This window comes from Columba livia, chromosome 1 (genome assembly GCF_036013475.1).
Source record: "Columba livia isolate bColLiv1 breed racing homer chromosome 1, bColLiv1.pat.W.v2, whole genome shotgun sequence".
In the NCBI taxonomy this organism is placed as follows: domain Eukaryota; kingdom Metazoa; phylum Chordata; class Aves; order Columbiformes; family Columbidae; genus Columba; species Columba livia.
The window spans coordinates 111,261,577-111,285,391 of record NC_088602.1 but is presented as its reverse complement, the minus strand read 5'-3'; the positions used below and the strand labels follow the sequence as shown (position 1 = coordinate 111,285,391).

The 23,815-nt window shown below is 43.1% G+C and overlaps 1 long non-coding RNA gene across 1 annotated transcript; it reads left to right on the top strand.

Moving 5' to 3' along the window:
• Positions 1-11,104: 11,104 nt before the first annotated feature.
• Positions 11,105-12,476, top strand: LOC135580190 (uncharacterized). Its single transcript, XR_010474495.1, has 3 exons — positions 11,105-11,401; positions 11,504-11,619; positions 11,724-12,476. It is a non-coding gene; the product is annotated as an uncharacterized LOC135580190 (long non-coding RNA).
• Positions 12,477-23,815: the final 11,339 nt, after the last annotated feature.

Below are 23,815 nucleotides of genomic sequence, written 5' to 3'. Positions count from 1 at the left end.
CAATTTCACTTTCTGCAACTTCTCGCCAAGTGTTGGGCTTAGCTGGTGTCTCCCACAGCACATTCAGTTTTTCCATTAATAGGTGGACTACAACATGGGGGTCCTCCAGTCTTTTTGCTTTACATCCCTTTTCTGGTGGTGTTTTGGTCTCTCTGCTTGCAGGGTGAGCAAACTGTCCATCCTCCTCAGGGCAACATCCCATGCTGGGCACACTCTCCCTGACTGCCCAGGAGCAAACACAAGGTCTTCCAGGGGCCTTGATGTTTTAATGTAGCCCTTGGTGTCAACTGGGTCTCTTGCTGCTGCCAGGGATGGCACCAGTCCCTCCAGTCCACCAGCTCAGCTCTCCTGCTTTCAGTTGTTCATGAGCATCTCTCCCCTCTCTCTGTCTGAGGACAAACTGCTGGTGGGCGTGCAGCAATGCCACTGGTGTCCATGGCACAACCTCTCATAGACGTAGTGGAGCTGTTCACCAACATATCCTGTTAGCTGTCAGAGTCACCACTACAGATGAGGAAATGGAGGAAAAGCAAAGGGACTCGGCTGGTCCAAGTGCAAATCTTGCATTGACCCCACACTGCTGCCTCACACTCAGGCATGTCTAGGATAGGAATGAACCACAGGACTCTGATTCACTGCAAAATCTACCAATTAGCTGATACTGAGGGAATTGTCTTCAGCCCAAGGTTATGCTAACCTCTGGGCAAAGGATGCTATGATCCCAATTTCTGTTTGTTCTGCTCATGCCACCTTTTTTTTTTTTTTTTTTTTTCTGTTAGCCAAACAACTAAGTGAGGCAAACAGGCTTGTTACTGATAATTCTCTCTGCGTTTTCTGTAGAAGTTGGTATTACCTGCTTCAGCCTGTTGTGTGTGGGAGGGACCTGCTGGTCCTGCTGTGAATAACCACCACTGTTTCTGTGGATCTGAGCAGAGGGCTGAAAAACTAATGATAATGAGAAATGTGCCTCCTACCCGGAAGAGAAGGCACAATCTCTGGCTTCATTTACACATCTACCTTCAGAGCTGATCTTGATTGCAACAGTGTTCAGTTTTTTTTAGCAACAGCACCAGAAAGGCATTTACATAAGCAAAGCACCCAGACACAAGAGTGGCCATATCTGACAGACCATTAAATGGAGTTTTTTATGGGAAAATGCATGTGTAGGTATGTATATGCATGTATATCATTACAGTTTGGGGGGCAATTTACCTCAGAAGTCCATAAAGAAACAAAGCAGAGCTCTCTAACATGAATTTTATGTTTGATTTTATTATCGAAGCATCTTATTGCAGAAAATTCAATTTATGTTTTCCACATAATTTATTTTCCATTTAAATGGCTTTTTAATTACTCTCTGTGTGGTAAGCAACATAAAATATAATTTATGGCACTTTTAATAACAAATCCATTGTTCATTTTCCTATGGAGCTGAACACACCGGCAAGGCAATTTTAGAGTAGTTTCTATTCAGATAGCCAAATAAAATGTGTGCCAGTCCCACAGCCTGGGAGTCAGAATGCATCTTTCTTTCAGCAATGATTCACACACAAACACATGAAATGCCTTCCCAAAGGAAAGGAAAGGTGCTTGTAAGGCTTTTGGAGAGACTGCACAGCACAGGAACATAGCAATTCGTAAATTCCTGTTTTCAGGTGATTAGGATTTTCACATGGCAATGATACACTTCTGCTTCAAAGAGGAACTACCACAGTACACCAGACATGAACAAAAATCAGTATGAATAAACAGCAGACTATTTATTTGGAGGCCATGCTTCCCTACCATCATTCAGCACAATGAAGTTACATGTAAGTTAAATAAATTAAATACATTTCTCATTCATATTTTATGCCTAGCTGCTCCACAGTCCCAGATACCATGCAATCATGTAATGAAAAACAGATGCTGCTATAAAGAACTTGCAGCTGAAACAAACTATGCAGAGAAATAGGAGATGTAATAGAGATGCTGAGTTATCAGATCTTATTAAATTAGTGTTTGGATCCAGAGACATCCCAGCAAAAGTTTATCTGAAGTGCTGCAATTAGAACAATCACTGGGGCACCTTGTAGAGTCGATAGAGAAAGATAGTTTTTGCAGAGCAGGTTCTGAAGCTCAGCCTAGCACCGAACAAGGGAGAGGTGAATCCTCTGGGTCCCTTCCCTGTGTGCTGAGCATAACAGCAGGCTGACAGTCACCAAGGCTGGCCAGGAAAGGAGCACCCCAGGACCCCTGCTTGCCCGCTGCGTTGCCTTATGCCATTTCTACTCTCCCTGAGATGTCTGGATGAGGTAGAGCTCCAGCTGCACACTTGCCAAAGCTTGGTATCACCCCTCTCCTGGGCATCTTGTGTCTCAGGGAGGCAGTCACCTGTCTTGTTCGGAGTGAGCTGCTCTGGGCATCCCAGCTGGAGTGGGGCTCTGCTGCCTGCCCTTCTCCAGCACAGCTGCACAGGATCATGGATAAGAAGCAGCAGGACACCTGCACCACCATCCACCACTGGCCACTTGTCACCTCCACCAAAGCTCCTGCTGGGCAGTAACCCCCATGCACCTGAGTGCAGCAAAGCCCAACACGCAACAACTTTCCAAGTGACTTTACTGTGGTTTTTTTTTTTTCCACTCAGCACTGGATGGTTGTTGCATGTCCTTGATGCTATATTTGGTTGGTGTTCCGTATCTTTATATTTTCCTTTTTTGTTGCTGTTTTTGGTTAATGCCATGGAATGTTTTCTGAATCATAAATCCACTACTCAACACTCTCACTTTGTTCCCTGTGGAATTATTTTTATGTAAATCTCCATGACTCTGTATTTAGTAACAAGAGAACTGTGTACCCATCATAACACCATAGCCAGCCTGCAAGGCTTTTGTCTTGAATAACATCGAGAGTTACCATTTATTGGGTGTCCTTTTTGATTAAACCAAGAAGTAACAACTTTGCAGAAAAAAAACCCACAACATTTCCTGTAAACCAGGTAACAGTCACATACTTTGGTAGAAGATGTTTTATTCATCAAAATTATGGTTTATAGGAAGACAGAAATTATTCCTAGAATTTAACAGACCTAGTGATTTATTCAGGTAGAAAATACGTATTAATAAAAAGTATATTATCCTCAGTGTTTTTGAAAACAACATTTGGAGCAATAGTTAGCAATAAAGGAGTTTAAATCCTGAAAACAAAATTTAACATTTCCTTTTAGGTCAAATAAAATATTTGGTTTCTACCAAGCAGAACTTAAAAAACCCAAAAAAACAACAAAAAAAACCCAAAACAAAAACAAAAACAAAACAAAACAAAAAAACTAACTTAAAAAAAAATCAGGCTATTTGAAAAGTATCCTTTAAATGTGATATGATTCACCCAGCAGACTGAAAAATGCACAGCTCTAGTCTTAGTCTGAGCATCAATAACTCATTTAGTCTCAAGGGCAACCTCTGGAAATCTTGGCTTCTAAGCCCTGATGTTACAGAAGTGCTATTGGTAATACAGTATTGAATAAGTATTTCAAAACAGAATACCCTGTACACAGCACTGCAGAAATCCAATGCAGAATACATGTAATGGTTGTTAAAATTATAGAAAGCCAACACTTACTCTAATGCAAGCCTCAGAACAAGACTTTGCAGCAAGTGTCCCAGACAGGCACGAGCTTATCTGCCTTGCCTTAATTTTTCCTGAGTTACTAACTCCCACTGTTTAAGAGGTTGGGTAATACTCATTTGCTGTCTTCTTTACATCTAAGAGGAACTTGACTGCAGTTGGAAATGGAACCAAACAGAAAAATCGTCAACAACTGGGGGAGGGGGAAAAAAAATAAAGCTGCTCCACAGACATGATAGTGCCAACTACGGAGATTTTACACCTTTGTCAGAGCACCCAGTGCTGACTGCGCTGGGAGACTGGGTACTGACTAAGGGGGTGACTGCTGTGGTGCACACCACAATTCCCTCCAGCCTGTGAAGCTTAGAGTTCTGGCCTGAGGACTATCCTGCTTGTCAGCCAAGCTTTCCCCAAATAACAAGCAGTGTTGGTGACATCTGTGACTCTCCATTGACAAAAGGACAAGTCAAAGCTTGGTGTGCCCTGAATTCCATACACTGTCTTTTTTTTTTTTTTTTCCTCTGCTTTGGGCAGTCTACAAAGAATGGGGGAAAAGACACTGGTATTGGTTCTGGAGGGAGTCCTACAGACCAGCAGCCTGAGAGCCATCAGCAGACTGGAATCCAGCTGGGGAACTGAACCTCATGGAAATCAAATCCACGGAGAATCCACAGGGAAGTGAATTCTTGAAGCTGAACACAAGTTGATTTTGAGAACATGTTGCACACTAGAGCTAATATGACACTTCTGTAGGGTGCAGGTAACCAAGGTTCAAATCCCTGGATCATCATTGATTCCCACAGGGGGCTGCATCTAAATCTGCTAGATCCCAAAGTGCTGTATCTGAAACAAGTGCATGTAGCTTTCTCAGTTTCCGCTTTAGAGGTGTTCTCTTGTGAGTATATAGTTGCATGTAAAGAAAGAAGAAACTAGTCTCCAGTCCTAGGAGTTGAAATCTTACTGCAACTAGGAGTGAGCTCTGGAAATGAGCTGGGTCTCCAGCATCTTGACTGTGTGCTGTTGACTGTCTCAAGTGGGTAGGTCCCAATCCCTCTTGTTTGGCAGGGAATCATTGGGTCTGACAAGATACTCAAAGTCTTGTTAGAGTGAATGTATAATAAGTTTCTGAGTTAGCATAGTGGTGTTTTCTGACAGAAAGTATTTGCAATTGCAACAAACAAACAAACAAACCAACCCCCAAACCAACCAACCAACCAACCAAAAAAACCTCACAAAACAAACAAAAAACAAACCACAGACAAACTCCGGGTGTGCTACATGTGTGTATTTGATTATATGAAATACAATCAAAAGTCTTCCAAAGCACCAAAATACTGCACTGATGGAAGTGCTGGGAGTAAAAGTGTCCTGGTTCCCACAGGTCCACCTCAACTGGTCACTGCATATTGCCCAGCCCAGGGCTGATGCCTCCTTTGGATTGGTTTTAGACCAAGCCCTCAGACCACACAGGGAACTGAAATCGGTCACAAGATCATTTTTTGTTTCTGTTTTTTGTGTTGTTAGAGCTTTTATTACTTGTGAAATCTTTCCTGAGAGGGAAGAAGGCCTAGCCAGGGATAAAACAAAAGTACACACAGAAAAACTGTAAAATTAGCTTTTGCTGCAGAATTAACTCAGTTTTAAGCAGTGGACAGTTTTGTTCTTGCAGTTAATTTGCCGTGGGTGTGCAGGAACCTGAGATTTGACATGTACAGGAATAATCTTATCCTGACAGACCTGACATAATAAACCACCACATTCCTGTGGCATTGCAAAATATGTAAATCATTTTTAGAGTCTGTTTTAATTATAATCTTTCTTTCTGGTGAAACATCAATGAGTTATTATTCATAATGCAAACTGACTTGGCAGTCCAAACATCTACACATAAAATTCAACAGTCTTCACATATTTTAGAGAACACCAAGGACAAGACTGAGAAAGCATGGGAAAATATTGTCATTGGCACTTATGGGTCTTGTTGCCCCAGGTTTGTCAAAGGACTGCTGATTGAAAAGACATTTCGCTTTCTTCCCTCCAACCAGAGACAGCATGTTGGAAGGGCCTTCAAAACTGCAGCCTGAGGAAGAGCCTGATACAGCAAGTAACATTAAGCGCGCTTGCAGTTTTAAGTTCCCACTTAGCTGAATTAGGAACCAATTTATTCTCTGGATGCACAAATACATCCAAAGCTTAGCTGCTCTGATATTCATCAGTTGTGCTCTACTTAAAGTCTGGTTGCAGGTATCTGTGGCCAAGGACTGGCAGGCATATTGAAAGCTTCCTCAGCATTAGGGAAGGCTGATGTGACCCAAACTGAAGCTGGCTGGGGAAAGGGTGGTGATGTCCTGACCAGGGAAGCGGGTGTTCTCCCAGGCTGTATCTAAACTTGTGCTCAGCATTGTGCCTCACAATCTTTACTCCCCAGGCAGCCAGGCAGGGGTCTTGTTGAAGAGCACTGCTGCTCCTTGCTGCCTAAGCTTGCCCTGGACACCGGCAAAAAAAAAAGAAGGAAGTCTGTGCATCCCAACAGGCAGCTGGGTGCAACAGCGTCACTGGGAAGTGCAACCAGGCACTGCATTTTCCACGTAGCCATGCAGGGAAGTCATCAGCCATTTTGCATGATACCTGGTGCTCTGGCATCTCCACCTCACCCTGGTTTTGAACAAACTGTTACAGCTTTCCATTGCAATCGTTATTTTCTGTTTGTTTATGCTGACAATCATTTATTAGCTCCTCAGCTTTTCCATACTTTTTTCCTTCTTTCTGTTCTTTGTTTTGCCTCCAGTTGCTGTTCATTATGCTTTTAGTGTTACTGCTTACCTTCTGTGAATGTATTTGAAATTGTTTTATGTAACTAACTGTCTCTATGGTGTGTGCTCTGTGGCTTGGCTTTAGTTTGGCAAAAAATAAAGAAAGGGAAAAAAAAAAAAAAGCAAAGACCACAGAAGGAGCTTCGGTGTCCAAATCATCTTTGCAACCGGGCAGGAAACCTCTCTCAGTGGCATGCCACAGGCTGTTACGCAGGGAGCTTGCACAAGTCATTTAGAAATTAGAGAAGATCATCGTGTGCTTCCTGTGCAGATCTGAAAGCGAGGAGGCACTCAGCCACCCTTGGCTCCTGCTCTGTGCTGCAGCAGGGGCTCAGCTAGTGTGTCCTCCAAGGTGGGCCAGCTACTCCTCTGCAAATTCCCCCCACTCCCACTTGCCTTTCTTCAGTACTCAAATACGTTTGGGGCACCTGCTGGGCCTTCTGCCTGTGCAGATTTTGACACTGTTCGAACAATTAAACATTTAGACAGTCAAACAGTTCATTTTGGAAAACTGGACCTGATATATTGTATCTTAACATCAGTTACAGACCTGGAGGCCTTTCTGTGCTAGGCTTTTTTTTTTTTTTTATGTCCAACACTTCTAAGGCAAAATAAAAAGCAGTGCAATTAAAATAAAAAAATCTCCTTTTTTGTTATTTCACTTCTGGGTTCATCATTTTTCAACTTCAGATCCAGTGTGTGTCATGGTGGGAACAAAGATGTCTTTATGATGTCTGAAGGCTGATGAACTGCTGATTTTGATTGGGAAGTACACATTTAGTGATTCTACAGAAAAAAACAGCCAAGTGCTAGACAAGGGAGCCTGTGCATACAGCTTACTGGCTACTCACCTCCTAGGTCCTCCTTTCAGAAGTTAAAGGAGCTGAAGCTTAGACGTAAAGCTGCATTCAAAAAGCCACAGTCTTTGAGACAAGAGGACAAGTTTTCAGGTGTTATGCATTTTTAAGCAGAGCAACTGTAGCCAGATTTCAAAAAGTGAGAAATCCTGAGTGCCCTTATCTACATCACATTCATGGATACTTTTTTCTGGTGTGGCAATAGAAGATGAGGTAATTTGAAAATCTGTCCCAGATGATGGGCACTGTAATATAAAAAACCTCTAATGGAGCATTTCAAATAATAATTTGGAAAACATTTGAAAGTTCCTTTTTAACACACTATATTACTTTTCTTCCAAGTGGTATTTTCCAGGAGGAATCCCCGCTTTTTATAGTTTTGTTATGTTTGTCAGAAAACCCCAAAGTCCAAATTGTTTTTCAACAAGAACCCCAATTGCATTTCACATAAAAATTTGGTAACACTAAATGCATGTCTTTGCTGAAAGCATACATAGCAACATGTAAAAAATGTTATATGTTATACACTGTTCCAGTCTGGCTCATTACTGTTCTTCCCCTGATAAATGCTGTTCCCACATCTTCAATAAAAAAAAACAAAAAAAAAAAAGCAAAACTGTAGACTCTCCAAGACTCATTTTTAACCCTCAACAAGCAGCCAAGCATGACAATTAGAAAATAATACATTAAGAAAGGCCCTTTTGAAAGCTCCTGTCCCCAGTCAGTGCTTCCCCATCTTAGAGGGATTAGGCAATTATGATACGGACTATTGGTTGGCAGCGGAGGGTAAGATGCAAGAGGGAGTATTCATTAATACTTAGTCCTTTCTTTGGCCCTTGCAGAGTGGACGAAAGCGGGATTTTGTTTCTTTGGTATCCCATTGATAACAACGAGGAAGGCATTGGCAAGCCATGAATGTGTAGACAGGGAAGCACACATCCCTGGCACACCTAAAGAGGCTTCTCACTGCTCCCTGGAGTCGGCTCCGAATTTCACACTTCGAGACTGTGGGGTGGACTCCAGTTTGCCCAGCACCCTGGTGGAGATGAAAACAGGCAAACCACTGGGAAGAAAAGCAGGTAAACAAAGGACCATTTGCAAATTGAAGTAGCTCTCTTTCAAATGCATACCAAAGCTGGACAGGAGCCTCTCTGATAAATTTTCCCTTTTGTGATCTGTGGTACATGGCTGCATAATCTCACTAGCTGTTGCTCTGAAAGTAACTATAAATGTTGGGCTGTTGCAAGAAAACCCACATAGGTTTCCTGTTTCTTATGGTTCAAGATAAAGGTTCCACACAGCATGAGCTCAGTTCTTACAGCAGTTTTCTAGCATGACTAGAGTGAAGGATCTACAATTAACTCAATTTCAAGCAGCTCAAAAATTTCAGGTTAATTAAAGCCACTTGGCACAAATGGCCATGCCACCAGAAGCTGAAATGAAATGTACACATCTGGGGGAGGTTTTGAGACAAAGCACCGCCCCACTCTCTAAAAAAAAAAAAGCATGAGACATGGGTATCTGTTAGTGGGGCTCAAACCAACACGGGTTGGTTTGCAGCCTCAGTAAAATTATGAACATGGTCATGCTTCAGATCGGAGCAAATACCGGTAGCTAGCTGCCAGAATCTGTGAAAAACATTGCTCACACTGTCAATGCAATGTGTATTAAAAAGGAAAAATGATCTGTAAAAAAGTGAACGACACTGCAGCATAGTAATCTCTTCCCTGTGGTGGATTGCATTCCCTGCACTATCCTCTTCTCATGGCTTCTCTTTAGCTTGTTCCCCCTGGAAACAAGTGGTTCCTCAAGGATGAGAGGCAGGCATGAGTCAGTGTGTGCCAGTGCTGCAGCCGTCGCCCTGCCTGCCATGTGCATAGATGCAGGGGAGCATCTGCTGCCCACGCTGCTGCTACAGGGAGCAGTTGTAGCCCTGCAGAGACAACGTATGCTGGGGACGTCTGGGATGTGGCCTGCGCAGGGACCTGCACGTGCTCATCTGCCCGGGGACTGGCATCACTGCAGCCTGAGCTGTCAGCTGTGCCGCAGCTCGTTCTGATGTACAGCTACCTAAGCTCTACTCCCAGCTGAAGTCACGGAAGTGGCACTAATGTGAATCAACCTGGAGATAAGAATCACCTCATCTCCCCTGGTGTGAAGTCCCACTGGGGACGCTACTACCGTGGCTTTGCAGTTTGTGTTTGTCGGTTCTCCAGGTAAGGCACAGAGAAACACAAGGGACCTGTACTGGCACATGCTATTTCAGTGTCTCCCTTCAGCTGACAGACCAGACACCCTTCAAAAAAGGCAGGCAAGAACTGGCATGACTTCCAAAAAGTGCTGTTCTGAGGATCTGAGAGACAGCTGTCACTTGAAGAGGCTCCAGCACCCCTGGCACCTTTCCCAAGCAGAAAGCAACACGCAAGGCTGGGACTGGATCACTCAAAACTTGTGTCACTGCAAGCTTCTCTGCTATGTTCCACCATAAGACAGAAAGGCAATGCCACACCTGGCAAAAAAATACCAGTTTCCAGAGGCCGATAGTTGAACATACTGCTAGTGTAAGGGACACTAGAGTGAGCCCCTGTGCGAAGGGTTGCCTACCTCAGCTAACCAGAGAACAGCACATACTAATCCAATGTTTCTAGCCCTGAATGAGGAGCCCCCAAACCTCAAAGAAGTGTCACTTGGACCCATTACAAAACGAAGCCGGAATTACTCCTAGAAGTATGAAATATTCACCTCTGTGTAGGTGGAGGGCAACCACATTTACTAGGACACCACTGTGCAGTAGTGGTACGTAGCAGGTCTGCTGCTTGTTTTAACCTCTACGGCATAAAGCCTTCACCTGGAGTTTACTTTGTACTTTCGCCACTAAATTTCACCTACAGCATCCTTCAGTGGATAGTGAAAGCATGCATACACTTAGCAACATGTCTTTCTTTTGAATGTTTAAATCTTTAAAACAAAGTCCAGAAACTCTTGCTCAGCTGCCCACAGCTTAGAGGCTGTTAAATTTCATAGATAGCTTGCTTTATCAGCATGTGCTTCAAGTCATAGTACTCTCTCTGTCCAGAAGCACCCTAGTCCTGATCAGACTGAGCAATGGTACCTGCCTGATCCCTAAACCCATTTCAGAGTCAAAACCAAAGCATTCCTCCCCTTTCCTTGCCTGAGAAGGCCAGGGCAGGCAGGTTTGCCTTGAACATACCCAGTGCTCAGCAGCAGGATCCTCACAGAATTCAATTGCTTCATTCATTTAAAACACACATGCAGCAGCTACAGCTTCCTTTTGTAATAACTTTGTGTGCTCTTTCTGTGCTCAGGGCTGATTTCTGCTTGCTTTCCCCAGATATTCTTCCTTTCTGCTCACCCTGGCAGATTTTGAGGAATTTCTGGTTTTATCGTAGATTTCTTTATTCCAGGTGAAAGATCAGCTACATCCACCCCAAATATCTGTGTCTGTGCAAGGTAAGTACAACCTTTTATTAAAGACTTCCAGAGGACTAGAATGGATGCCCACAATCTTGCCCATATAAGCTGCAAACTCACTCTGCTCTGCATGTGAGACACCTATGGAAGCCTTTGCTCGTATTCATTTTGCTCTGTAGTCTGAGGGAATTCTCACTCACATTTTCCAGACTCCAGGTTATTCAGGGTGGGACTACTCCTCTTCACTCCTGCTGAGTGCAAGAGCACTACAAGGGCTGAAGTGCAGAAGATGTGCATAGAGAGAAAGTGCATAGAGAGAAAGGGACTGAACTGAACAGCATCTACCTAATACAACAGGCAAACAGGCAAACCTTTAGTTACTGAAGCCACATAGGGGGTGGGGCATCACTGCTTTCTGATTTGGCGGTGCTCCTACTTTGTGAAAGGGTGTGCCACCATGAAGTAAGATATAGGACACTTGCATATGGGTCAAAGGACGGGTACCACATCCTGCTCCTGGGCTGAGGCTGCAGGCCAGGGAGCCACTGCAGAGAGAGCAGGTGGCAGAAGTGAGCCCACTTTTCCTGATCAAAATGGTCTGCGGTCACTTTTGAGATACTCCTAGTGAAGTCAACAGCTGTCAGCATAACAGGCCAAAGGGGCATCTTTGCAGATCAAGCCTGATGCAAGGTGAGCTGCGTGTAATTTTTTTTTTTTTTAAACAATTCACCTCTGGATGTAGTAGTTTGGATGGTTGATAAAAGTGGCTTTGAAGTACGTTTTTGGTTTCAGTTTACACCTAGTGTGTGACAGGAGAGAGCTACTGTAGAAAGTAGCTAACCTGCTCCTCTCTGGATTCACCACCTCACACTCTGGCCAGTTCTCCTGTAATCTCCAGCAGTCTCAGGGTGAGTCATTTCAGCTGTTCAAGATGGCAAAAAACAATCATGCAAAACAGGGTGGGGATGGAGGAAGAAAAGAAGAATGCTCATGAACGTCCTTTCATCTCCAGACAAGTACCAGGTCCAGTTCAAGGCAGAGGGAAAGGCCAAGAAGAAGGACCACTTGCAAAGGTCTCCAATTAGCTGAGGTGTAAAGCAAAACCACATCTTCAGGGGCCCAGGTAAGGGACTGCAACAGCTGAGGCTTAGGTACACTGGTCCTTCTCTCAATGCCACTGTGGGAAAGTCATCTTTGCCAGCAGGGCAGACACATTTTAAATGTCCATGGCTCTTTGCTTAATGATCTCCTTTCATAATCTTCAGCTTCCCATGTGAGCTCCTTTCAAGAGGTTGTGGTTCAGCTGATGTCTCAGGGCACTCAAGTCACTTCAGCAGGAGATGTTTCTCAGTAGGCAGAGGGTGGATTTTCAGGGATACAGAGTTGCTGATGCACACTTGCAAATATATCCATCACTACATGCCACTCTGCAGAAAACAGTGATCAGCTTGTTTTTTTTTAAACAGAGACAAGGGTATGTGCCTGGCACATCTCTTACAGGGTAGGGGCTAAACCCATCACTAGGTTACACAAGAGCTGGAGGTATATTCTAGGTTGGAGTATCTGTCCCCTCACAGTGATGCATAGAGGTGCGGGAGACATAGACCTAAATCCTGGAGCTGCAGCTTAAGTTGAAAAGACAAAAAATAGTGCTTCCAGAAGAAAATGTGGGGCAAATCAGAGGTTCTATCAGCAGACTTTGGCTAGGGTGACTTGCTTTCTGTATGCTAAACCTGACCAAATAGAGACACTAAAGAAAGCAGATGTACACTGTAAATGTACCCGGTTTCCTGACTGCACTGTTCTGCTCTCCAAAGACAAGTCCATTTTTTTTTTCCAAACGATATTTTAGTAATTGGAATTTATTTTGTACCGTACCTGAATTTTCTTTGCTAAGAGAAGGTTCAGCACTATAGCGCCTGTAAGCTGGCTTCTTAACACTGACACATGCTTATTTACAGATATTTCTGTTGCGGTTTAGCCCCAGCTGGCAACTAAGCACCACGCAGCTACTCACTCATTCCTCCTGCCAGCCGGTTGGATGGGGAGGAAATTAGAAAAAAAGTAAAACTTGTGGGTCAGGATAAAGACTGTTTAATAGGACAGCAAAGGAAGAAAAAAATAATAAAAATAACAGTAATAATAATAATAGAATATATAAAACAAATTATGTACAGTGCAATTGCTCACCACCCATTGGCTGATGCCTAGCCCATCCCTGAGCAGTGATCCCAGGCCTCCAGCCAACTCCCTTCAGTATATATATGAACATGATGTCCTATGGTATGGAATATCCCTTTAGCCAGCTTGGGTCAGCTGTCCTAGCTGTGCTCCCTCCCAGCTTCTTGTGCACCTCTCCACTGTCAGGCCACGGGAAGCTGAAAAGTCCTTGACCTAGTGTAAGCTTCACTTAACAACAACAAAAATATCAATGTGTTTTTAACATTTTTCTCACACTAAATCCAAAACACAGCACTAGATTAACTAGTAGGAAGAGAATTAACTCTATCCCAGCTGAAACCAGGACAATTTCAAATTAAACTGCCCCTGACATGAGCCCTGACACAAAGAGATTTCCCAAATGCTAAGGGTAATCTGAAGTCACTAATCACTTTGACAAATCCTGGCTATAATGGTACTTGATTTAAAGCCCATTAAAGTAAAGGGAGAAGAATTCCCACTGACATCAGTGTCCTTCAATCATGCCCATAAAACTCCCATTCATGTCTGTACAAGTTACGCCAGCACAAGGATGACAGACAAGGTGCAGATGAATGTCAGACTGCTCCTGTAAAAAGTTGCCAAGTGACTGCCCCTTTTGCTTTCAAAGCACTAGCCCATCAGGCTCTCTGGGTTTGTATGTCTCTGCATTCATCTTTACTCCAGAGGATGGAGACCTGCTATTTGTTTGGCACAGCTTCCACCTGTGCATCGTGCTCTGCACATTTTCATAAAGCCATACAAATATGGGTAATGAAATCCTACAGCTACCTGAGGTTGACTGGATTCTGAGGAAAACTATGGGAAGGCAGGAACAAACCAATAAAAGCCTGAGGAGCCCCATCTTCCCCAGTCCTGTCCTCTCCTCATGTGTCCTAACCACTAAACCAGAATTTGGTTTAAAAAATAGTTTTCTGTTTGATAGGAAAACTTAATCTTTACACTCAAAGCTGAAACCAGTCCTCTGCCTGGTAGTATTCCCCTAGGCAAGTGTCTCCTCCGTTGTACCCAGGAGATTGCTTCCCCACTTCTGCAAGGACTAATTCCACTGAGGTGAAGCCCCAGTGACAGGGAAGTAGAGTGACAAACTCTTAATTGAGAAAATAATGCCAAGGCCTGCTTTTAAATGCAAACAAGAACATGATGGCAACTGACATGTCTTTGGAACATTCATTCATATTGCACCAGCACATTTAAGCCTTATTCATATTTTCTGAATTCTATTTTCAAGTGATGTTTCTCCACCATCACCACTGAACCTTTCTGTTAGTTTCCTCAGATGGCATTTTTTCATTTGTTTAATTACCAGGAAACTGGGTCCCAGGAGAAAAAGGGAAAAATACAATCCAGATAATAATGCAAAGTGAGTGAATGTGCCCCATGTCACCCATGCTGTTCCATACATCAGAATCAGAGAGGGAATCTACATGTCAGTCGGTTCATATGCAGCACTGCACATCTTCCTTCTTGGGCTACCAGACTTCAGCTCAAAGACCTCCCTGTCTAAAGTTGGCATAGTTAAACCTTCATAATTTAAAATGCTCTGAAGTTAACACCTAACCCTTTTATTCTAACTGCAAATAACCTCTCTGAGCAACTATGATGCAATTTAGGAAGGAACTCCCCATATTTGGCATCAAACTTGCTTCATTCCAGAAACCTTAAATCACATTGACTAATCACAGGCATACTTTTCATCTGAACATTAACTCTCCTTTTTTCATTAAAGGAAATAGCATCATCTTTGCTGATTCCCATGCTTGAAAAGAGAAAGGGAGAGCCATTTGGGAATTTCAGCCTTTAGTCTGATTCATTCCTTCACCTAATTCCTCATCTTCCAAAACAAACATCTTTCATCCTAGATGTAAAAAGCAATGTGTGCGTTTCTGCTCTGTGGAAATTGTATTCATTGTATTAAAATAAGTCTCAGCAAGGTAACAGGCAAATAAGTGCCTGCATGTAAATTGTCAAAGAGAGTTGATAGGAAAAACATAAAACCATGACTATGGTTTTACTCTTTATCAGCATTGTTAAGCCATTGTCCTGTGAGCTATCTGTATATATTTACATCTGTATTATGCATATATATTGCATATATATAACATATATATTTTTATATTCCTATATCTACATAGGTAGATCTATGTTTTAATATAAACTATTCTGAAGAAAGGAAGAAGCTGTCAGAAAGAAAATCATTATTCACTTCTGATCTCTAGTAAGTAAACAAAGACAGGAATAAATCTTTTCTTGCTCATTTGCCTCTTTCTAGATACAGAACTTCAAAGAATTACCTGATTTTCAGAGATGAGTCTGCCTTTAAAAGCAAGTAAGAGCCTGCAATCAAGAATATAAAAGTCGACTAGTCAGTTTTCTACAAGCTTGGAGAACGAATTAACTCTGCTGCCAAATATGGGCAGACTTTTTTACCCAGTCTGATTTAACTGCTTGGAAATGTTATATTAAATACACTCTGGCTATTTCAAGGCAAGCTCGAAACTGACAATGTGCCCTGAGACCAATCACAGGAGCAAAGAAAGATCTTGCCCACAATGTATTAGTGCTTTTTTCCAGTCTTGAAGACTTGTTGTGATACTGAATTCTCCTAGGCAGCTTTCTGAACAGACCTGCTAAAAAAACACAACCCTCATTTTTTCCATGAGGAATTGATGATATGGGTCAAGAAACCATAGCACTTAGATAGTTCTTTCCCTCAGCCACTTCCTGATGCCTACCTGAGCAGTGTGCCACTGTAGCATACCACACAGTTTTGAGTGCTTTTCTGCACCCATACAGTGGGGTCTTACCCTCCACTCCTCTCCTCTGATCTCACACAAGTAATTTGCCCCTCAGCAGGGGAGCCCATCTGCAGGGAGACTGGCACATGCCACATCTGACATTTTCAGGGAAGCCACTGCTGTATGCATTTCCCTTCCTCTCTTTCCCTGACCTTATCTCCCTTTCTACGTCCTCCTGATTTCCAGAACTTTCGAGAAAATCCCCTCCATTTCCCATAACTTCCATTTGTTTTCAGCCAGCAAATAACTAACAGGAAACTAATAAGAAATAGCCATTTATTGTTTCAGCTACCCCAATGTTTTATTACTTGGCTTCCCAAACAGGGGGTCTGCTTTTCTTCATCCCTCATTTCCTCTCTGAAATGGATCTTACAGTTCCTTCTCCCCTGCTGAAGTCCCTCCTCTCCCTCTGTACCCAGGACTACAGCAGGTCTGGCAGCCCTGTGCCAGCACCCATTCTCTTCCACCAACCCATTCCAAAAAACACAAGCTCCCAGCCAAGGTTCTGGTTTCACTGCTGCCTCCACCACTTCCTATAATTCCTCCATGTCCCACATTGCCCTGTGTTCCCTTTTTGCATTGGCATTAGACCTGCCTTCTAATAGCAATTTGTTCTTTCTGTTGTCTGCAGTTCAACAAATCATAGAATCACAGAATAGTTTGGGTTGGGAGGGAACTTCAAAGTTCATCTAGTCCAATCCCCCTGCAATGAGCAGGGGCATCTTCAACCAGATCAGGTTGCTCAGAGCCCCTTCCAGCCTGGCCTGGAATGTCTCCAGGAATGGGGCATCTACCACCTCTGGGGTAGTGGTAGAGCCAGTGTTTCACCACCCTCATTGTAAAAAATTTCTTCCTCACATCTAGCCTGGTTCTCCCCTGCTTTAGTTTAAAACCATTACCCCTTGTCCTATTGTAACACACACTGCTATGTAGGATGTTGTCTTGATGTTTCTCTTAACATGCCGTCTGCAGGCACATGGACTAGAAACATGCTCCCACAAACTTGCTGTCTCATGAGCAGAGAAGAGCTGCAGCCAGCTCCTTCCTGCCATTGTGGAGGAGCTTGGCCAGGCCACGGCAGTGGGAGGTGCAGAGACAGATTTTTGGGTTCCATGCCAAGGATGTTGAGCCTGCAGACTGCCCTGCTTTTCAGGAAGAGAGCTCAAGTGCCATTGAAATGCCTCAGCCTTGCCAAGCCTTGCTGTGGAGATTGGTGCTGTTCCCAGAGGCAAGCAGCTCTGCTTCCACATGCATGCAAGCACTATGTCAGCAGACAGCAGTGAGGGATGGGGTGGGGACAGGATAGCATGTGACAGGAAAGTAAGGTTAAAAACAAAAGGAAGGGGAAGCATTGGAGCAAAATGTCTAATTTCCATAAGAATTTAACTATTTAGTCCCTCTAATGCTATATTGCAGTTTCAAAACAGTGGCGCATGCATTCTTGGTGCGCAATGGCATGACAGAAGCCAACATCTATATTTCACAGCATGCAACCATTTGTATAGCACGGACAGGTCTTGTTCCACTATGTGCTGAACAAACACAGGAGGGAATAATAGTGCCTGCTCCAAAGAGGTTACACACAACTATAGGAGAGGAGGAAGGGAAAAAAAACACATGCATGTGGGTAGAATACTGACAGAGCACAGATTCACACAATCACAGAATCACAAAATGTTAGGGATTGGAAGGGACCTCAAAAGATCATCTAGTCCAATCCCCCCACTGGAGCAGGAACACCTAGATGAGGTTGCGCAGGAGTGTGTCCAGGCAGGTCTTGAATGCCTCCAGAGTAGGAGACTCCACAACCCCCCTGGGCAGCCTGTTCCAGTATTCTGTCACCCTCACTGAGAAGAATTTTCTTCTCAAATTTAAGTGGAACCTTTTGTGTTCCAGTTTGTACCCATTACCCCTTTTCCTCACTGAAAAAATCAGTGCCCAGTCTTGTCAGAGGCACTACCTGTGGTTCAAACCACCAAAAGGACTGAAGCCTTCTGCGTGATGCTGTGCCCTGCCACAAAGTCAGAAGTGCAATGAAATAATCTCGAGTTCTCCATAAATTGTGATAGCTGTGACCCCTATCACCATAAAGCTGTTCTACCCAGTGACTCAGCCAGACTGGGAGAGGCGACAGGACAGACTTTCTCTCTCCCCTCTCCAGTGATCACAAGTGATCCTGCTTGAGTGAAAAAGGGCTTTCCCACCAGGAGGAAGCCTTTATAGTAACACGTGGCTATGTGGGACTTATTTTCACAAGACAGATGGAGCCTTCAGTTCTCATATATGTTTTAATATCTTATCATTGTTTATATGAGGAACTAAGTGGTTCTGTAAATTGAGGTCCTTTTATTTCAGGGACAGACACTGCTAGAAGTAATAATATTTGATAAGTTGGGAGCAATAACATGGTCTTGGAACAGGGACAGTTCACTCACTCTTGAATTTGACTTAGGTCAGATTTAACTAGCTCCAACTAATAGCTTTTTTATTTTTCAAGGCAGGGGTTATTCTACTGTAGGAAATATATTTTTTTTAATAGCGAAGGAGGTCAGCCAGTGAAACAAATGAAAAAGGACAATGGTGGATTCTCCCTCTAGTCTTCAAACTATGGAAGACACACTCTGGCCAAAAGTACTCTGAGGTTAAAAGCAGTGGAAACTGGGAACATGACAGTGGGAACATTTTACAGGGGAAACCAGAGAAGATTCAACTTCTGTGACTTTCTTCTCTGTAGCTCATTTATACCTGCTCTTTATATTTTATATGTCTCTTTATCCTGGTGTAGCTACCCACCTCAGAGCTGCAGGATAGCAGAAGCCAAGTAATAAAGATGTGCAGCCCTCTCACAAGTGATTGTGAATTGCCAGAGTGTCTGGGGCTATGGGAAAGGGGTCCAGCATCTTTTTAGCTCTCCAGTACATCTGCCGCTCCGATACAACTCCTACAGCTATAATATTTGATATCCTCACAGTTTGCAATAGCTCCCCTTCCTTGGTCATTCTAGGAGCAGAAAACTACTGTGAGAAGGCTAGGAAGCAAGAGACAGACATTTCTGCCTATGCAAGAAGCTGCAGACACAAGCTCACTCATCCCAGTCTTCTTGCTCCTCAGGCACCAGACATCCGCCAGCCCCAAGACTATGTCTGACTTAAAAACAAACAAAGGAGCATGATGTAAAGTGGGATCTGTCAGTTCAGACATTGCCGTGCACTAATGCAGCTGCATGGCTTCCAGCCCAGAGCAGGCTCCCAGCTGGCCAGCTCAGGGACTGAGCCAGATACCCCACTTCATGTCCTGCCTGGAGTGGCACAGAAAGCTATGTGAGGCCCATGAATCAAACCAAACTTTATTAAAAACCCAAGGGGTCTGCTATTCTCCTTTCTCTGTGGGACAAGAACTGCAGCCCTGCGGGTACTGGTAGGCATCCCCAAAACCTGTCTGTAGTTCTCTGCATCTCTCTTGTTCTGGAGACATTCCAGCTCTCTGGGAACCAAGAAGCAAACCTGTGTCCTCCTTGGGAACACAGAGGCATGCTGGCCCCTCTCGCTGCCACAACACCTGTGTACAGCAACAACAGCATAATATAACTATGCCATAGCAACCCACCAATAAAATAACTGTAATGGTGAAGATAAATTGTTCATGAAAAGCTGATAAAGGTGTGTCCTAAGAAACAGAACTAGATTGGAAAGCAAACCAAATCTTCAGGACTTCAGATCAGAATTTTCAAACACACTTATTAGCCTGTATAATCAATAAAGGGTTAGTACACTGTGTGATTTGCTCAAGGTTGTTTGGGACCTCTTTGTCCAGGTATGGGCAACAAGTTTGCCCAAAGTGATGGTGAGCTATTCCAGCCCTAGCCCCTGCCCAAGAAAGGCAATTGATGTCTCATGAAGAGGAAGTCTCCAAAAATCCTCAGCTCCTCAGTTGGGTGTGGATGATTCCAGTTGTCTGCCAGGAAAATCCAATGCAACTTTAAATGGGTGTTTCTGGAAGCAGCATCCAACTGCTACAGCAATAACCCAAGCCAGTAAAACTATTTCAATGATGTGGGTGCATGCCTTGTAGTGTCTTCTTCATCTCCTCCTTCAGAGATTTTTGTAGGTAGAGATGATGCAGTCCTATATGAGCTGCCATTGTGATTTTCAGAGAGTTTGTTTGTCAAACAGGAAACCTATGCATACCAATTTTCAGCACATTTTGATGTAACATATGTGCAGTTATCTCACAAGACTCATGTTTGAATGTGCATTCCTCTGTGTGCAAAGTGCTGTTTGTTAGGCTAAGGCTGTGCTTTCAGTAGGTAAAATATCCACTGTACTGAGTGGCATGGACACTTTGATTGGAAAACTTGTCAGAAAGAGGGAGGAACAGAAGAGGAAAGGTTAATTCTGTCTTTCTAATAGTGCCAAGGACAGTTTTGCTGTGAATATTTGTCCTCTGTGGAGCCAATCTGCCCTGGACAGAGGAGTCCACAAGACTCCTGAGGAGTCAATGAGACAGCTGGCACTGTGATGCCATGTTTCCACATCAACTCCAAAACCCACAACAAACCTGTGGACATTGTACTGCCAAGGACCTGTGGAGTCCCTGGACTAACAGAACAGAGGTTGGCACTAGAGAGAATGATGCTAAATAACAACAGTATCATGTCTTTTCCCTGCTCATTGACAAATTAGTGTCTATATAGCTGTGTCTATATAGCTTTCATGCACAAATCACTATGCTAGTTAGGAAGATAATTTTTGGATTTAATTGGGTTAAGCACAAATGAGAACCTGGAAGCCCAAAACATGCAATATAGAGGCAAAAGTTAGTTCCTTCTCATATGGAGTATCTTAGACAACCATATACACTTCTGTGCCACTTTTATTAGACTGAGCAGCTTTCTAAGGTCAAGGGAAAGCCTACAATAAAATGCTACTCTAGTCAGTAGAATGTCAGATTTAAAAAATATAGGCTAACCTACTTCATTTTTTGTTTGTTTGTTTGTTGTTTGTTTGTTGTTTGTTTGTTTGTTTTTAACTTTCAAAGGTTTCCTGAAACACACTTATTTCTAGTCATCCTCCCCATTGTATGGCATCTTCAAGGGCTTAGAGCTAGAAGACCCACTAGTACCTGGAGGTGGAAAATCAAAAAGTCTGATGTACAGTACTTTCTAAAGATATATTTATGAGATGTATCCACAGAGAAAAAGCTTAAAGAAGAGCTATTTACTGACAGGTGTCTAGCATAAACTACCCAAAAATAACGTTATCTGTAATATGACTCTGTAATTATGTCATCCATAAAGAGACAGCCATGAGTGACAATTTACAAAGTGATAATTACTGTAAATTTGTCTACCCAGGGCTTGAGGAAAGCTTAATTGGATGCTAGTTTCTCAGGGGAAAAATGCTGGGTGGCAAATGTGGGTGCCACTGTGTCTGGGCGGGCAGTAATATTTCCTTATGCACTCATATTAATCAGTTATCTGACATTTTCAATACTTCAGAAACTCTGTACTTCTGAACTGTTTCATCTGGTCACCTAATAGAAGTATTGTCTTAAGAAATATTCACATAAGAAAAAGCAAGATAATCTAAAATCAGTTTGATAAATAGGTGACATCAAGTCTACAAGTATCTTACAGCAAATTGTAACACCATCAAGGTTATATTTATGTTTTTATTAAAATATAGCTTGACTTTGCTTGCTGGTGCATACGAACAGTTGACATATGACATTTGCAAAGGGTTGGAAATCACCCCCAATTTCCTCAACACTAAATTTGGCTTTGTGCTTAATGCATGACTTACATTTCCCGGAACCCCCTGTTGTACTGCAGCCGATAATAGTTTCTTACACCAGTAAGTAATAAGACATGGTCAGTTAGAAACTTTGTTTAATTTTTTCAGATTTCAAATTTTTTTTTTTTTAAAGTTCAGCTTAGTTCTGAAGCCTGTGCTCAATATCTTTAATTTCAAGTCTGATCAATTTTAACTTATCATGCCACTTAGATACACAGGAACAAACTCTTACTTTGCTTTTTGCTGGAGTTCCAGAAGGCCAACACTTTCCAAAATAACACCTATGAGAAGGGGGTATCATTAGGGGAAGCACAGTGTGGTCAGACTGTTTTCCATGGAAAAATAAGTGTGTCATGCTCCAAAACCACAACATCACAAGGCAATGGACCACAACAGAGAAATCCAGTTCAGGCCTCAGGTGGCCTGAAATGGAACTCAGGTCTATTAAACAGGTCAAAATGAAATACATGGATATTTTGGAATCAAAATGTTTCAGAATATTTCTTCTCGTGGACATTTTTATTCTTCTTAAGACAGAAAGTAGAAAATTCAACACTCGTATTTGCTGGGTAAAGAATTTAGGAATGAAAGTCCTATTGCTCTGAAGACAGTTTCTCAGGGGGACATTATGTGAAAAATATTGTTTGTTTGTTGGCCTGAGTTCTTCAAGGATTCTTCTAATACAGTTTGAAAATTAAAAAGGTAGTATATAGCCAGGGATAGTTTTAAGAGATAACACTGCAGAACAAATAAGATCACAAAGTGTCAAAACTCGCAGGCAGAAAGAATGTGCTAGAAAAACAAACAATAATAATGAACATGGTTCTACAAACAACAGTGAAAGAAACAGAACCTGTCATAATCCCTGAACGCTAAGGAAAATAAATTGTTAGTATTTATGTTTGATTATGTGGAAAACTCGGCTTCTTTAAATAATAACCTTGTGGTCAAAATTCTAAAAGGGAAAAGATATTTAGTTCCTGGGGTATGTCTGGTGTTTGCAGGCAGTCCCGAGTCGGTTTTGCTCAGTGCAGCCAGAAGCCCTATGGCTCTGGTTATGGCATTGCCAAGCCTAAATGAGCACACCCTGCAGGGAGTCTGTGTGTCCATCGCAATGGGTTGAGCTTCTCGCTCACCTGCCTACCCAGCTGTAGCCAGCTCAACATATGAACAGTGCACACATGAGCACAGACCTACCCTTGGATGGCTTGGGAGAGGTTCAGGTGCCTACATATATACTATGTGCCCTTGCTCCTACTATAGTGTTGGAGGTCCAGCCAGTACAGTCCAAGGCGTGTGGAGCCCTTTGACTTCACAGAATCATAGAAACATTTTGGGTGGAAGAGACCCTCAAGATCATTGAGTCCACCTATTAGCCTAACACTGGCACTAAACCATGTCGCAAAGAGCCTCATCTATATGCCTCTTAAGCACCTTCAGGGATACAACCACTTCCCTGGGCAGCCTCTTCCAATGCCTGACAACCCTTTCCATGAAAAGAATTTTCCTAATATCCAATCTAAACCTCCCTGAAGCAATTTGAGGGCATTTCCTCTCTTGCTATCACTTGCTACTTGGGAGAAGTAGCACCTTCTATGCTACAACCTCTTTTCAGGGAGTTGCAGAGAGCGACTCAGCCTCCTTTTCTCCAGGCTGAACAGCCCCAGTTCCCTCAGCCACTTCTCATCAGACTTGTGCCCTCACCAGCTTTGTTGCCCTTCATCCTCAAGTGAGCACCTGTGCTTGTGCTCTGAATCCCTCTTTAGGCTCCACTGGCTGAACTGATCAGGGCTCAAGTCTGTTGCTTGAATTTAAGTGTTCAGTGCCGTTAGGCAATGAAGAGTAATCAAAGATGTCCTTGGCCCTGACAGATGCTAATATGAAGGCAACTAATCAAGCCCCAGCTCTCCACTGCCTATAGTGAGAGCCTGTACAGCAGGCTCACAGCATCTACACTGAAGTCAAGTGAATGCAGGTGTCTGAAACTGGTGCCAAGGCTGCCAGCCTAGAAGAAAAATCTGGAGCTATTAATGTGAATAACATGTTCTAGATGTGTTCATGTGAATAAAAATTGCCTGGTCAAGTGAATTAAAGCAGCAGCAGGAGCTCCAGTGGAACTACCGTAGGGTTGCACCCACATACATGAGAACAAGATCCTGTTTAATAAGTGGATTAGGCTTAGTAACACCATTGTGGGGCTCAAGTGGTAATAAACTAATCAGAGAAAATCTGAGCTGAATTACCAAAAGAGTAGTTTCTTTCGTTCCCCTTCCACCTGTAGCTGCTGAGGGCCC